This window comes from Mus caroli, chromosome 9 (genome assembly GCF_900094665.2).
Source record: "Mus caroli chromosome 9, CAROLI_EIJ_v1.1, whole genome shotgun sequence".
In the NCBI taxonomy this organism is placed as follows: domain Eukaryota; kingdom Metazoa; phylum Chordata; class Mammalia; order Rodentia; family Muridae; genus Mus; species Mus caroli.
The window spans coordinates 88,004,601-88,021,061 of NC_034578.1; the positions used below are offsets into that span (position 1 = coordinate 88,004,601).

Genomic DNA, 16,461 nt, shown 5'->3' on the forward strand with positions numbered 1-16,461 from the left:
ACCTAACATTATAAGGTAAGTGCTATTTACATCTAAAATGTACACTACTGGAGAGCATTTGATGCAAATTAATATGGTTCAAGATTAAGTACTGTAAATCCATTGTAGTTACTTCCAGGGCTGTCAAAAGTTAAGATGAAGGGTTATTTTCATTCTCAAACAAATTTCCAGGGGCTGCTATATTTTCTAGCTCAAATAGTTCCAACGTTTCCACTACCAATGTGTGTGAATGAGAAGCTGCACCTGCTTTACAAGGGAAGGGAACCATCTGAAATGGAGTGCCTTGGGGAGAGGCAGGCAGCTGAGGAGCCTACAACTCTACAGGTGTCTACCACATGCTCTGGTGTTGTGTCAGTGCTTGACAGGTCCTATCTGTGAGAAAAAGTCAGATTCAAAGTGAAATACGTGCTATCTCACAACAAATCAACATTGATAGATGGCTGCTTGCCATTGGTTTTGACAGCTGGGAGTAGTTGCTTTCAACCTTGGTTAGTGTAACATTACTTCTGAAACATTCCGTTCTTCTCACTGAGTATGCCTATATTGCCCAACATATCTTCATCTCTTATTATTTTTAGTTATGTCAGTAAGATTTGTGAAAAGCTGTTTTCTAGATAGTCCTATGAAGACCTCCATAATAGTTTTGATTATCTCCTGGCTTGCAAAAACATAAAACATTAATGATCTGCCTCTTTTGTCAATTATCAGGTAACAGTATAGGTCCTCTATATGATAGACTCTAAGCAAGTAGCCATATACAAATATTTTTGCTTTGATAGCAACTGTTTTGAAGTGTTTTGTTTAAGAATAATTCTACGGTGCTTTTAATCATAAGGATGCTGCCAACAAATGATCAATTGCAAAATTCCCATTGAGAGTGTTGGAATGATATCCTCCTGTACAACCACTCTGGAAATCAGTCTGGCGGTTCCTCAGAAAATTGGACATAGTACTACCAGATGATCCAGCAATACCTCTCCTGGGCATATATCCAGAAGATGTCCCAACCGGTAAGAAGGACACATGCTCCACTATGTTCATAGCAGCCNTATTTATAATAGCCAGAAGCTGGAAAGAACCCAGATACCCCTCAACAGAGGAATGGATACAGAAATTATGGTACATTTACACAATGGAGTACTACTCAGCTATTAAAAAGAATGAATTTATGAAATTCCTAGCCAAATGGATGGACCTGGAGGGCATCATCTTGAGTGAGGTAACACAATCACAAAGGAACTCACACAATATGTATTCACTGATAAGTGGATATTAGCCCAAAACTTAGGATACCCAAGATATAAGATACAATTTGCTAAACGCATGAAACTCAAGAAGAATGAAGACCAAAGTGTGGACAATATGCCCCTTCTTAGAATTGGGAACAAAACACCCATGGAAGGAGTTACAGAGACAAAGTTTCAAGCTGTGATGAAGGATGGACCATCTAGAGACTGCCATATCCAGGGATCTATCCCATAATCAGCTTCCAAACGCTGACACCATTGCATACACTAGCAAGATTTTGCTGAAAGGACCCAAATATAGCTGTCTCTTGTGAGACGATGCCGGGGCCTAGCAAACACAGGAGTGGATGCTCACAGTCAGCTATTGGATGGATCACAGGGCTCCCAATGGAGAAGCTAGAGAAAGTACCCAAGGAGCTAAAGGGATCTGCAACCCTATAGTTGGAACAACATGATGAACTAACCAGTACCCCGGAGCTCTTGTCTCTAGCTGCATATGTATCGAAAGATGGCCTAGTGGGCCATCACTGGAAAGAGAGGCCCATTGGACTTGCAAACTTTATATGCCCCAATATAGGGGAATGCCAGGGCCAAAAGAATTGGAATGGGTGGGTAGGGAAGTGGGGGGTGGTATGGGGGACTTTTGGGATAGCATTGGAAATGTAATTGAGGAAAATATGTAATAAAAAATATTAAAAATTTTAAAAAAGGAATGATATCCTTTACATGATCAAAGAACACCTCCTTTAATATCAACCCACCTCTAAATTTTTGTGGCTAGACACAAGACAACATTACTTGAAATCCACTTGAAATTTTCCACTATATCAATACTTTCAAATATTAGATTCACAGGTAATCTAGTCTGCTATGTTGTTGCTTAAAATATGTTAAGCACCAGTTACTGTATGTTTATTGTGTGCTCATGTGCATGATCATACACGTGTGTTCCATAGCACTCAGATGGTCAGAAATGGTGGCAAACATCTTTATATGCTGAACCATTGTGCCAGCTCCTCCCAGAATATTTGAAATGTATTTAATATTGAAAATCTAAGAAAAAGCACCCCACTAATGGCAGTCTCAGGGAAAACACATAGCTCTGAAAAAAATTGCAGGTTGTGTCAGAACTGAGAGATATTTGCCAATACTACCACAATGACTTCTCATTACATTAGTTGCTTTATCAGGACAATGTAAAGATGTGGAATAAGTACAAGATTTATCACCAACAGAAAGTCTACAAATTTAACATAGTAAAAGAACTTGTGCTCATTAATAATCTTCTAATAATCTTTAAAAATCAGCATTAGGCATCCAGTACCCTAATAATGAAGCATTTGGAATACAGCACACCCTGAATTAAGCTTTTCATTAAAATGACAGTGCTTACACTGCATTTCGGGGTAGAATTTCATGACTATTATTAAATGTATAAAGAAAATTTGATTGGGACTGCTAATGCCCTTTTTATTATTGTAGAAGATAAATGCTTTGTTAGAAATAAACTCATCTTAGGCTTACTCTTTCTGCATACTAATTAATAGACCAGAAGCATGGATTTGTTAATTAAAATAAGATACCTCGGGGAATTGAAATTAATTTGGAGTCCTAACAGAGAGTCTTATGTCAATAAATTTCCGAGTTTTGTCAGCATCAAGTGAAAATAGATAAAGCCATTTTTAAAAAATGAGAAGAAATTTCCTGTTTTAGATCAGGTACTACGCATGAGGTGGATTAATGTGGTTTTTCATTAACGTTAATAATCTCCATGGGTATGGTAGAGGCTTCTGAATATGTTTTCAGATATTGCGTATATAAGTCATTTGTTCAACTGTGATCCAGTTTAATCGTTGCTGAAAGCTGTAACCATCTGGCAGATGTTTCCTGGCCTCTCTGAAATGAGTTGAGGTGCTCATTTCTCCATCCATTGAGCACATGTCCAGGTCACAAGAAATACCACTGCAATTAGCAATGCACCCTAAAGAGCAATATCAAGTGTGTTGTGGACTGCATTGTCATGAGACATAGCTACTCTCCAATGCTGGAAAAAGTCTATTCAAACACAGATAGAAGTATCCTTCAGGGTCAGTGTGAGAAAACTTGCATCTCATTGCAATTCATTGCACTGAATTTCGGAACCAACTATTTTCCTTTTGCTTGTATGTCAATGTTTTTCTTTTTAATTCATATTGTAAAACATATTGTAGAATAATAACATTAACCCTAGAGTTCTCAACATTTTTATGAGACAGACCTTTCTGAAAGCCTGATACACCCTTCTGTTTTAAATTTAATTTGTATAAAACACCATAGACACATACCTGTATCTTGGCACAAATGAAAATTATATTCAATATAATCAGTAACTTACCTGGTATACCTACATAGGGCAATAGTATCAAATAAATTATTTATTATATTAGACTAGTAAATTATACATGGTAAGAATTTCTTACCTTCGATAAACTCTATATTACTTCTTTATATTCTGAACAGAATGGTGTATACCACACACACACACATAGTATTCCACACTGTCCTCCCCCAACAAACATACCATATATCACACACAAACCATACACTATATATATATATATATATATATATATATATATATGCTTATATATGGATATTTGTGTAAATATATATATATATATACATATAAGCATATTACACATACCATACATACCCCATATACCACACACATAATACACATATAACCCAAACCACATTCACATACATACACACATATATACACACCACAACACCCACCCACATCCACCATCCACCACATACACAGTACACACACATCCCATGCCACACATCACACCACACACACAGACATACATGCACACACTCACAGACACCATATACCACACACAGGACATAAACATCCCATACTACACACAATACTCACAGACACACACACAGATACACAAACACATCACATATTCATATACACACATAAACATACCACACATCACACTCATGTATACACATACACCATTCACATACCACACACATATCTACCACATTTGCATACACACACACCATACCACAGACACATACTACAGAACATACATACACACACACACCCCATACCACCTACATACACTGCAAAATATGCATGCACACACACACCACATAGACAACACATACCATACACACACATACACATCACACACTCATATACACATACAAACACCACACATTACAAACCATACAAAGAGGGATCTCTATGAGAAATCCCTCCTATAGGAGTTGCTAGAAGCCAGTGAATGTTTTGTATTAGAGTCTAAGATCTCTGACCAGATTTACAACTGACCCTTAGACAGGAAAAGAACAGAGATTAATATTACTTGAAAATACAATTTATCATGAATTTGTTGTTACTGTTGAAGATGCTAATGTACACTGAGGAGGTGTTTTGTATGCGTGAAATTTATAAACTATTAATGATTGATGTGGATAATTATTTATTCATTTTAATAAGCATTTTTATACAAATCTCAAAACGAGGGGTTAGGAATTCATATTATGACTTGGAAGTGGATCAAAATTAAAGCAGCATGTAGATTAGACTCTTAGGGGAGAGAATATTTATTGACAGAATTAAAAAGGACATCAATGTCGAACACAAGTAACATCACAATTAGAAGTCAGGGAAGGAAAACCAGAAGGAAACAATGTCAAATATGCCAAAGAAAGAAACTGTTTTAAAACAAAGGACTTGTCAACAGTCAAGGGTGGGAAGAGGACCCATGAATCAGGATTTCAAAGCACATTAGGTTTTGGCAAGCAGAGGATTCTGTTACCTTGGAAACAGCCAAGTGAGAAGGCAAGGCCTCTGAATCACTGAGTGGAAGCCTGAGGTCACTTCTCTACAGAGTGAATGGGTGGCAGGTGGGGGTGGGAGGCCGGAAAGGCAAATATTGACATATATTTTAGGATGCTGCTTTTGAAATGAAAGAGACAAAGGGGCTGGGAAAGGGACACAAAGGCGAGGGACCAGGCTTCCCGTTTTTGGTTTTTTTTTTTTTTCAAGTGATACTAAAATTCCTGCACAAAGCGTTTCTGTAGATTTAAGAACTTCCTCTCCAGAAGGGAAAGTCAATTAAACATTACAATAGATTACCTCATGTTCTTTGTAGACTCTCCTCCCGGCTAAATTCATCAAATTCTCCATTAAAGAAGCTTGAAGGTGAAGAGATGAATCGAAGGGCCCCCTTTCGATCCCACAGCAGCTGCCACCTTTGTTGATTTTTACTTAAACTTCCATCCTGAAAAGCAAGTGTATCAGGAGGGCTAGTGAGCTCTTTTGAAAAATCCTTCTTGGATATATAAAAAAAAAAAAGAAGGAAAATAATGAAACACGGATCATATATAAACTCCCATTCCAAATTTTCTTACCTAGCAATACTTGGTGCCAAACTCTTCTCCCGTTTCCACCCTTTTTAGCCCTTGCTATTATTTTGTTTCTTCCTAAGTAATTGGTTTCCTTCTGTGTGTTCTTGGCTGCTACTTCTTGCAACCATAACTGCATTAAAGCCACAAAGGAAAAAAATGGATAAAAATCCATGTGTTTGCTCTGTATAATTTTTAAAACTGAGAGGTCTCTAGTGTTTGTTTGTTTATTTGCTTGTTTGTTTGTTTGTTTTTCTCCTTAAACCAACAGACTTGAGGAAGGGTGTGGGATCCTTTGGGATCCCTTGGGACCTGCGTTCATAAGCACACACTTTAGTTATGCTCAAAAGCTGAAGCTGTTTTGTCATATACTGCCCTTGCTCTTTTAGTGTTTGGGTGGCAGAGCGGCCCAGGCTTTTTCTGTAAATGAATAATCAGGTTTCTCACTGTCAGGGTCTGGTAGAAATATCGAATGCTTATAAACGCAGCTTCTGCTTCAAAATGCAGTATACATATTGTATGTGGAGAGATTATGATGGCTTCTAAGTTCCTCGATGCTGTTCTCTGGATGAGCAGAAGAGAGGAGCCCAACAAGGGTGTTCAGAAGACAGAAATGGCAAGCCTGAAGAAATATCACGAAAACGGTCTCTGGCTTTGGAGACCATCAGCTACTCTTTCTCCCTTTCGCTCTCTTAAAGAACAGCTTGTGTCCCATCACCTATTTGTTTAATTTTCTGGCTGTGAACAAGTTAATAAACGACTCTAGGTCTTCTTTGAGGAACAAGCTCATTGCTTTGCCGTGTCTATGTAGCTCTAAAGTCAGAAAGCTCTGTGCCACTGACAAATTAGGAGAAATCCTGAGAGAATCCTGAGAAATGGATCATGTGCCTTTGTCTTTCAGGACTCTTGTTTTAGGAATTACTTAAAGCCAATGAAATCATGTATATCTGAAAAACACAGAGTCCCCAGCCTCAGCTGCTGAGCCCCACTTGAACCTTTGTTCTTGCTCTGTTGGGGGTGCACAGAGCTCACAGATTTTTCTTGAGGCAGGAGACTTGACAGGACACATTTGGAAGTATGTTCGCTGACTCTCCATATTTCTTATCTCTCCTAACTTGTGTTAATTTATGGCCCACTTTCTATTGAATAGTCTCCAACAGACATGGCTGCTACCAAATTTCATTGGAAATAATACATATTATTCATAAAATAGAGAAAAATACCGTATTTTGCTATTATTCACTAAATCAAAATAACTGGATCGCCAATCCCTTAATACAGCAAAAACTGATGCAAAATATTCGGGACTGACTCCATAGGAAGAACAATAACATCAAACAACCAGACCCCCCAGAGCTCCCAGGGGCTAAACCACCAACCAGAGAGGACACATGGCAGGACCGATGGCTCCAGCTGCATATGTAGCAGAGGATGGCCTTGTCTGGCATCAATGGGAGGAGAGGACCTCGGTCCTGTGAAGGCTCTATGCTCCAGTGTAGGGGAATACCAGGGCAATGAGGTGGGAGTGGGTGGGTAGGTGGGCCAGCACCCTCATAGAAGCAGGGGGAGGAGGGATGGGAGAGGAGGGTTCTGGAAGGGAAACCAGGAAAGGGGATAACATTTGAAATATAAATAAACAAAATATCCAATTTAAAAAAAAAAAAAAAAACAAGAAAAAAAATAGTCAGGCCTATAAATGTTCTTCCTTCCTGTGTCTTCTCCAATCACAACACCTGACAGCTACTTCCTGACTTGTTTCACTGGGGAAAAATAGTCTTTATTTAAAAGCCTTAGACTTGCCACAAGACTACTTTTGTTAAGCATTCTGCAGACAATCCAGGACATGAGACTGTCTCAAGAAAGGTGGAAAGTGAAGAGACCAACATTGAAGTCCTTGAAGCTATCCTCTGATCTATGGCTTGTGCTCACATGCTCTTACCTACATTTACACATATAAAAGTGCATGCACACACATGCATCATACCTAGTTGCACACACACACAGGCATGTCACACATGCCCTCATGCACACAAGATCATACACATAAAATGAAAAAGAAAAAAAAGAAAAGAAAAATGTTTTCTCTGTCCCTAAAACCTATCTATCCCTTCCCAACTAGACAAAGTAACTCCCTTCCTTCATGTTCTGGGACTTCTCCCATCAATTTACAGGTACTAGGAGTCAGGAAATAGAGGACAGTGGGACACAGTAGATGTGTATTCTGTCTGTAGTAACCCTTGCTCCCTTCACCCTCTCCAAGAAGCCAATCACCTCTTCTGCATCATATGGTAACTGACATTCTATTTGCTAAGATGCTGACTTCTGGGGTGAGAGTTAATCTTCCTAGCTTCAGAACTCCCCTGTTTATAAGCAACCACTTTGTAATAAGCAACCCTAATTTTCCCTGAGTCCTGTAAGCAGCTCTCAGTATACCCCCTAGGGGTGGCACCAAATTTTCTTTACAGGGCTTATATTTCATATTCAAGGCCTCTGTTTCACTGTTCTATGCCTCCTTCCTAGGATAAAGGGAGCAGTTGGTCCATCTGAAGGGAGGAATTTATGGAGAAGAAAATCCCCACAAAAAAAAGATCATCAATTTATTTCGTTCATCTTCAATTAGGAGAGAGAAACAACCCTATGCCCTCTCTTCTGTGAAAAACATCACTCCCAAATGCAAAAGAACAGAAACAGTGATTTGAAGTTTGTTCCAACTGCTCATAACATCATTGTCTAACCATAGAAACACTATAAACTAAGTCATATCCCATCCCCAACACTGGGTCATTGTCTGTATCCCTTGGGCAGATAACAGGTACATTTAAAGATATTTTGAAACTATATACCTGAGTAGGAGATCAAAGATATTATAAAATTTTTATATGTAAATATTTTAAGTACCTGAAAATAATTACAATTTGGCTCCAATTTGATTCTTCATCTATTTGTTTAAATAGTATATATTAGCTCAATAGCATTAGATTATCCATGTAATATATTTCATGATATCATACTTTATGTGCCTACGTTTTAAAATATATAAAAATATACAATTACTTTTATGACTTTATGGTTTGTATAAATGCATGCTTTATTGTTTATCTAAAGGAAATGCTCTGTGTCCTAACCATACATTAATTTAAAAATTGAAAACCAATAAAAGATTTATAGTATGATGACATGTAACACTGCAAAATGAAGTCATTTGAAGGAAAGGAAAATAAAGAACAAATAACCTTAAGCTCTAAATTGTTCACTAAAGAGAACCCATTCTCAGCACTAAGGTCTAATTAATTCTCTTGTCAGACAATCAATTGCCCAAAATGTCACCCCACAAGTGCCTGTTTCTTCACTTTGAGCTGCGCACACCATTATATTTAATTTTAAATGGAAGAAAATAAAGAAATCATCTTATAGTCTATAAATTATACAAAATAGAACATTATTTATTTTAAAGCATCAATAGGTTTATTAATCTTTGAAAAAAGTGGTAATGAGAATGCAATGATAGCTTCAGGAAGGTAACCTTGGCAACAGTTTGGCTGGTTTCCATGGTTACAAAGAGTACAGCTGAGAGGCTCAAAGAATCACAATTTCCTTTGATTGGTAGATTCTGAAAATGATGATTTGGAAAGTGACAAGGGATTTAAAAAGAGAAAAAAAATCCCTTGTGAGGAATGAGACATTAAATGTAATAATAGCACATTGATGGCTGGACACAAGACAGGCCTTTGAAATTTAATGAAACCTCCTTTTGCTCTTTCAGAAAAAAAAGTGGGTGGAATATCTCAATCTATAGCAGCGTGAATTCACAGACTGAACCCTCTGCTTCTGATTAACTAGCCAGAGTATATTAGATTGTCTATAATATGCTTTTTTTAATTGGCTTAAAATCTTTCATGGATGAAAAGTGTGAATAAAAATTAAAATTAAAATCTTTTATGATGGGGCTTAATGTAAATAAAATGAGTATTTTTGATGTCCTCATATTGTTTGGTGAAATTTGGTAGGCAAAGTAAATTGACAAATTGAAAACATATGTAGATAATACTGAGAAGTCTATAGCCATGAGTCTATAGCTATTTCCTTAGCTATTTGAATATATGTAGCCATATAATTTTATTTGCTTACTTGCTACTTGGCTTCCTTTTCAAGGACTTAGCTTCTGATAGTCACTGTAAAAATAATACTATTTCCAAATAACTGCCTAAATTACTGCACAGAAGATCCTTGAATGATGATGAAAATACCTTACATCAAAATACATTTTCTAGGCTACCAAAAAATAACAACATGGCATATTTCAGAGTATCCATGGCTGGCAAGGAGCTGTTGAAAGATGCCCTAGGTCATCTTTATGTTAAAGTGTAAAACACTGTATCACCACCCCATGGAGAGGGTACTGAATTTTGTCTTTAAAAAAATTAATTTCCTATCATTTTCACACAAATAGAAAAAAATGTAAGTTGACCCAACCTGTATGCATCTGCAATACCTATAACACATAATTTCATTTTGTTTATTCGTTGATGTGTTTATTTTAGGTGTATGGGTGTTTTGCCTGCATGAATGTCTGTGTGCCACATCTATGTCTGCTTCTAGCAGAGATCAGAAGAGAGCATTGGATTATATGGGTGTTAGGAATTGATCTTAGGTCCTCTGGAAGAGCAGTCAGTAGTCTTAACTGCTGCACCATCTTTTTATCCTTGACATGTGATTTCAAAGGTCTCTTTCTATACCTTTAATGCTATTATTTTAAAATAATTAAACATGATAGCCAGATTTGGGACATCAACTATCGATATCTAGGTCCTAGTCAATACATCAGTTTCAGAAGTTGTGGGGGGAAATGGGGAAATGCCTAAGACTCCTTTTCACACTTTTCCAGAAAGAAGAGTATTTAATAGAAAGAAATGTTTATCTAGAAGTAACTACTTCCACCTACAAGGCAAAACAGTTAACAGTGCACTGGAAAACCACAAATTCTGAGACTGAACATGGACATATCTATCCTCATATATATGTGAGATTAGTATAATAATCAAAGCATGAGGGTTTTTTGCTGTCTAGTATAGGTAACAGTACCTATACTGTTGGCTGATAAAAAATGGATTCATGTGTGATTCATATATAAGAAAAATTGCTAAAAATGGATTTCTGATTTCACCCAACAAGAATGTGTTGCCATGGTAGATGAAAATTGTGAAGTTAGTTTTAAACCTGGTGAAACAGCATAAAGAGAATGTAAAAGGAACAGTTAAATTTGAGATGTGGTTTTGGGGCAGTAAACATATGTAGTATGTTTAAAGAGGTGAAACATAGGAGGGTCATCCAGAAAGTGAATGGATAGAGAAAGTGACTCGGATTTAAAATCAGAAACAGTCTAAAATGGAAAGAAGAGTTCTTATCAGCAGAAATCTACAACTGTGATGTGCTAAAAGCCTATCAAGGAAGGTGTGTGACACAGTAGGAAGTATTGTCAGTAAGATAAGAGGAGAGTCATTATGTGTCACTAGAGTGTATAGTAGGAATATTATCACTAACCTTATAAAACGCAGGTTTTATGACACAGTATCGATAAAGGTTTGAATGAGTATTCAAGAGAACATGTTAAGAAGAAAACCAGAAGTGATTTAGTACACAGAATATCACAAACATGGCTGAAAATGGAATGTATCGAGAAAAGTCAATGTTTACAAAAGAAATAATTTCAAGGTGTGCACTAACAAGCTAGACCCTGTTAGCTGTGGCATTTGGAAAAAAGTAAAATATGTTGGTCAAATGTTTTTGAGTGTGAATGAGCCAGTGAGATGGCTACTCCACCCAGAAAGGAGGGACTCAGAACTAGGAAAGAGGGAGAGGCAGAAAGACAAGCCATATGCAAATGTCTTCTATGTCAGGTAGGTGAATATGATACTGAAAATGTGTCATTTATCTCAGCATTTTTATTACTCAGTGAAGTAAGATGCAAAGTCATCAATGGGGGGTAAGGATAAGGCAAGAAGCACAGTGCTTTTTGAGAAAAAAGAGTGTTAAACAGCCATGCAGAACATGTGAACAGAATCTCTCCAGCTTCCACAAGGCCAACCTCCTGATCCTTCCCAAACAGTTCCACCAGCTGGAACTCATTGCCAAAGAGGGGACAGAAATGGTTGAAGTGTAGTAGTGGAGGACTACAGAGCAACATTGTTTTTAAGACATTTCAGGAACTGTACACATGAACTCACAGCAACTGTGATTTATATGCACAAGACCTCCATGATAATGAGATAACTCTAATTCCAGCACTTACTTGGGTTTCCAAATGTTTCACTTCTAGCTCAGGAAATATTGTCCATTAATGACTGTTGAAGAAAGAAGAGTCAGTTTCCTTAAGAGATGTGGCCCCTGGTAAGTTGTTCATACATCAGATGGTAAGCCTACCCTATCCGCATAATATTAGCACTAAGTGGCCTCAGCANATTTAAAAATAAAAAGCACATGATGTTAGGAAAACAGTGTGGTGTGGATAGGAGTGACATTGAAAAGTAGTCATTTGGTCATGAGTCTGAACAAAAGGTGTTGTATTCATCTATGAAATTCTCAAACAGCAAAATCTGACAATTTTACAAATATAATTTCAACATGTTGCACTGTGTAAACTTGAAGTTCTCAGGAGGTACATGTGACTAATGGCTACCCTGTTGAATATATAAATCCTGGTAAACACTAGGGAAGACCAACCATGATTTTTGTCCTAGATAACAATACCAGGCAGGAGATCCATCTTGCATAGGAGACATTAAATTCAACAGAAAGTGGTTGGTAACCCTTATAACATTTGTGATATTGTTGACCCAGTGGCTAGGTCTTTCCAAAGTGGTTGTGGTTGTAACATGCAGCACTCACATCTGGGTAATACTCTTACATTATTCTGGTAAATTGCTGATGATGGGACAGAAATATTGGTAAATTGATTGAGCAAAAAGATTTAGCTCATAGATGATTAGACTTTATTTGGTGATTGCATGGGTTTCTTTAAAAAATTTTATAGTTGTATAATTTTGAACCAAGGGGTCCATATCACTGAGTGAAAACGAGTAGGAAAAAAATTACGCTGGGTTTTCAGTCTAAAATTGTATATAGGAAATAGTCTGAAATAGTATACAAATGAAAATTTTATGTACATTCATAGACATAGGTAGTGGCAAAGTGTTTGACAGAAAGACAGAATAAACCTGTTTTACTGACAGCATCTCCTGATATTTATTATGATTTCTTAAATATTTTATATCTTGGCATCCTGTCTGCTTTTCTGCTGTACTCATAGGTGAGAGTCTCTCTATCCATCATCAGAGAATCTTCCTTTAGTAGTAGATGGGAACTAACACAGAGATGCACAACTGGACAATGTGTAGAATGTGAGAGACTTTGGAGTAGTCAGTACTAAACTGTGTGGATTCATCAAGAGCATGCCCCCAGCGTCAGGAATCAATAAGAAATAGGAGGTGAAACAGTTATAAGAGCCAGAGGAGATGGATGGTTCAAATGAACCAGTGCCTTCCTAACATAGCAGAACTGCTGCACATATGAATTCACAGAGAATGTGATGCATGCATGGGGCCTATACAGGTTTAAGACAGGTGAGTTCTCAGCACTGAGAGGGTAGTAGATATTGACCCTACCCCTAATCAAGTAGCTATCTTCAATTGGTACTCACTGGCAAAGGAAAAATTAGTTTCTTTGTTCTAGTCTCACAGGGCATATTAGCCACACTTCAGGTCCCCATGCCCATGAATAGTTGGCCAACACAAAACAAACTCAGAATTTGCTGCTGCTGCTGTTGTTGTTGTTGTTGTCGTGGTCATGGTCGTTGTCATTGTTTGTGTTTGTAGAGCTTTTTGCTTTACTGTCCTTATTTGGACATATATTTTTGTCTTATTGGTCTTTTGCTTATATATTGATTTTAAGTTTTGTATCTTTGTAGGGGTGTGTGTGTGTGTTTAAGAGAAAGAGCACAGAGTTGGGTGGGTGAGAAGGATCAGGGAGGAGTTGGGGAAGGGGAAAGTGTGATCAGAATATTGTAAAGATTTTTTTTTCATTAAAAAATTTAAAAATGGCAGGACGTGGTGGCACAAGCCTTTAATCCCAGCACTTGGGAGGCAGAGGCAGGTGGATTTCTGAGTTTGAGGCCAGCCTGGTGTACAGAGTGAGTTCCAGGACAGCCAGGGCTACACAGAGAAACCCTGTCTCAAAAAAACAAAACAAAAAAATTTTAAAGGAAAATAAACAATATAAAAATAAAGTTGGGAGAATTTAATGGGACAGCTTCTAAAAATAAGCAAGACTCTCAAAATGATCAAAAAATTTCAGATTCCCTTACTTTCTCCAGTGATCACGTTTACTATGCTAATTCACCCTAGCTTTTAGAAGACAAATCTATTTACTCATACCTTAGATGCATTTGTTAGCCTGTATCTTAGAGGCATCTGTGACTTGTTAATGCAGGCCTTCTGTGATTTTAGGGTGGTTTGTCATGTTCCTCTCTTCCCTCTCCACTTCCGTATCCCTCTCTCCGATGCAGTCATGGTACATTTTGATCTACAAAGGCCTCCAATCCCACCACTGGTCTCCTATTTACCTACCCTTGATTTATAGATTGATTCATATAACCCCATTCCCTTATATACACATTATTAGAAGATGAAAAGTTCTCCATCTGTCATGAATTGGTAGGACTAAAATTCCAAAAAATGGCTATTCTACCAAAGGCAATCTAAAATCAATTGCAATCCCAATCAAAATTCTAATGAAATTCACAAAAATTGGGGGAAAATCATCTCAAATTTCATATAGAATCACAAATCCAGGCAAGCCCAAACCATTCTAAATGATAAAACAGTGAGAGAGATAAATAAATCACCATGCCTGAGCTCAGGTTATATTACAAAGCTATAGTAGTTGGAACTACATGATATTACATCAAAAACAAATATCTTAATTTCATCTGTTTAAAAAGTATGTTAAATATGCTTTTCAGAAGGTTTTTGATTACACTTACATAGCTCAAAATTTGTATGAGAAAAAAGAATTTTGAAAAGGAAAAATTATAGAGAATAAAAATATTGTTTCCTCTTTTTTATAACATTCTTCACAGAACAGAAGGAAGGATTGGTAAATCATTTCTTAAATAAAAATATATTAGCTTCATACACCAAGCCCACTACAGTTCCATGGTCATATTTCTTAACAATATCCTCATTCATCTACATCCCTCTGCCTCTCTTATTCCACCCTAAAGAAGTACTCTGAGCAGAAACAAGATTGAGCAGGGCATGGTTGTAGAAGTTCACCATCATCAGAAGTTATTATGTACTTGCTTATCACACATGTTGCAACGTAGAGCTTTGCACATGCAGTTTCTCTACAGTACTGTCCTATGTGTTTCAGCCTCTGAACAAGAATTAGTATTGGTGGATATAAAGGACTAATTATGTCTGAATTGATATTTTGTGACTACTCCTTCAGAGCCTATGGGTCAAGATGACATATCACAAAATTCATGTGCATTGAGTTTGTCTCTGAGTACCATCAGAATATGAACTGTTTATTAAAAGCCCCATACTTAAAATTTTTAACAAGCAATTAGGGATTTTCTTAATTTTATAAAGAATACCTCAATAATATATCTTAAAATGAACAAACCAAACTCATTTATAGCTGACTTAGGTCAGAGCTAATTATGATTTAATGTAAGGATAAGTATCAGCTTTCATCCATTTTCATAGTTCATGGATTTGCTTATAATTGAGGAAGGACGATACAAACCATAAAATGAAATAAAATAAAATAAAATAAAATAAAATACAATGCTATTGGGAAAATACGCCATTGATTTTGGTGCACACATCATGAAAGGTAAGTGTGAGCCAATAAAGATATTAAATAAAAAGCAAACATAAATCTTGTTTTTCCAAGAACATTTGCCGTCTATTTAAGTCAGGCATCAGTCAGCATGGTTGTCCCAGTTTGCTTTCTATTGCTGCAATAAACACTGCGATCAAAAGCAGTGCAGTGATGAAATAGATTATTTGGCTGACTGGTTACATCATCATTGAGGAAACCCAACATAGAAATTCAAAGCAAGAACATGCCAGCCGGAACTGAAGTAGAGACCAGGGAGAAACACTGCTTACTGGCTTGCTCTCCCAGACTTCCTGAGATGCCATCACTATATAGCCTACATCCAACTGTCCAGGGATGGTACCACCCGTAGTAGGCTGAGTCCTTTTACATCAATTATCCATTAAGAATACGCAGTAGTCTCAGGTATGTCTAGGTTTGAGTCATCTTGACAAAAACTACCCAGCACTGTGGTTTGTAGAGATTCACCACATTCTTAGCTATTGCTTAACAAAGCATGCTTTCAAGTGTGTTTTTCTCAATGATTTAACCTATAAATAGCACAAGAAGTTAAAAAAAACATGCACTGTTAAGCGTAAATTGCCTCTAATGTGTTTTACCTATATATTTAATGTATATTTATTACAATAATTATCTCATTTTGTGGGAGCTTTGCTCCTGGGGGATTGAAACTCAGGAAAGCTATTTTTAATGCTAGAAAAGGGAAAGAAGTGGGCTGCACAAAGCCACTGGTCTAGCTAGCTGCCTCTGAACTGCAGCTGCCCTAGCTCTGCGTGCTACAGCTTCAGTCAGTGAAGGTAGTTGTCTGCAGAGATGCTGGGATGGAGGCTGCAGTGACCGAAGGGCTCATTGCAGTATTTTGGTGATATTTGTGAAGATGCAGCCAGACATTGGGAGAGAAATGCAG

General features: G+C 37.2%; 1 long non-coding RNA gene across 5 annotated transcripts in view; it reads right to left on the reverse strand.

Annotated features, from left to right (window-relative positions):
- Window positions 1-5,117: 5,117 nt before the first annotated feature.
- LOC115031921 overlaps window positions 5,118-16,461 on the reverse strand; it is a 32,948-nt gene continuing 21,604 nt past the window's right edge. For 4 of the 5 annotated variants that reach the window (XR_003837562.1, XR_003837560.1, XR_003837558.1 and 1 more), the window contains 2 exons: window positions 11,944-11,995; window positions 5,118-5,530 (listed from right to left, as the gene is read on the reverse strand). This is a non-coding gene — a long non-coding RNA (uncharacterized LOC115031921). The remainder of the gene's footprint in view (window positions 5,531-11,943; window positions 11,996-16,461) is intronic. The other variant, XR_003837561.1, reaches the window with a different exon arrangement.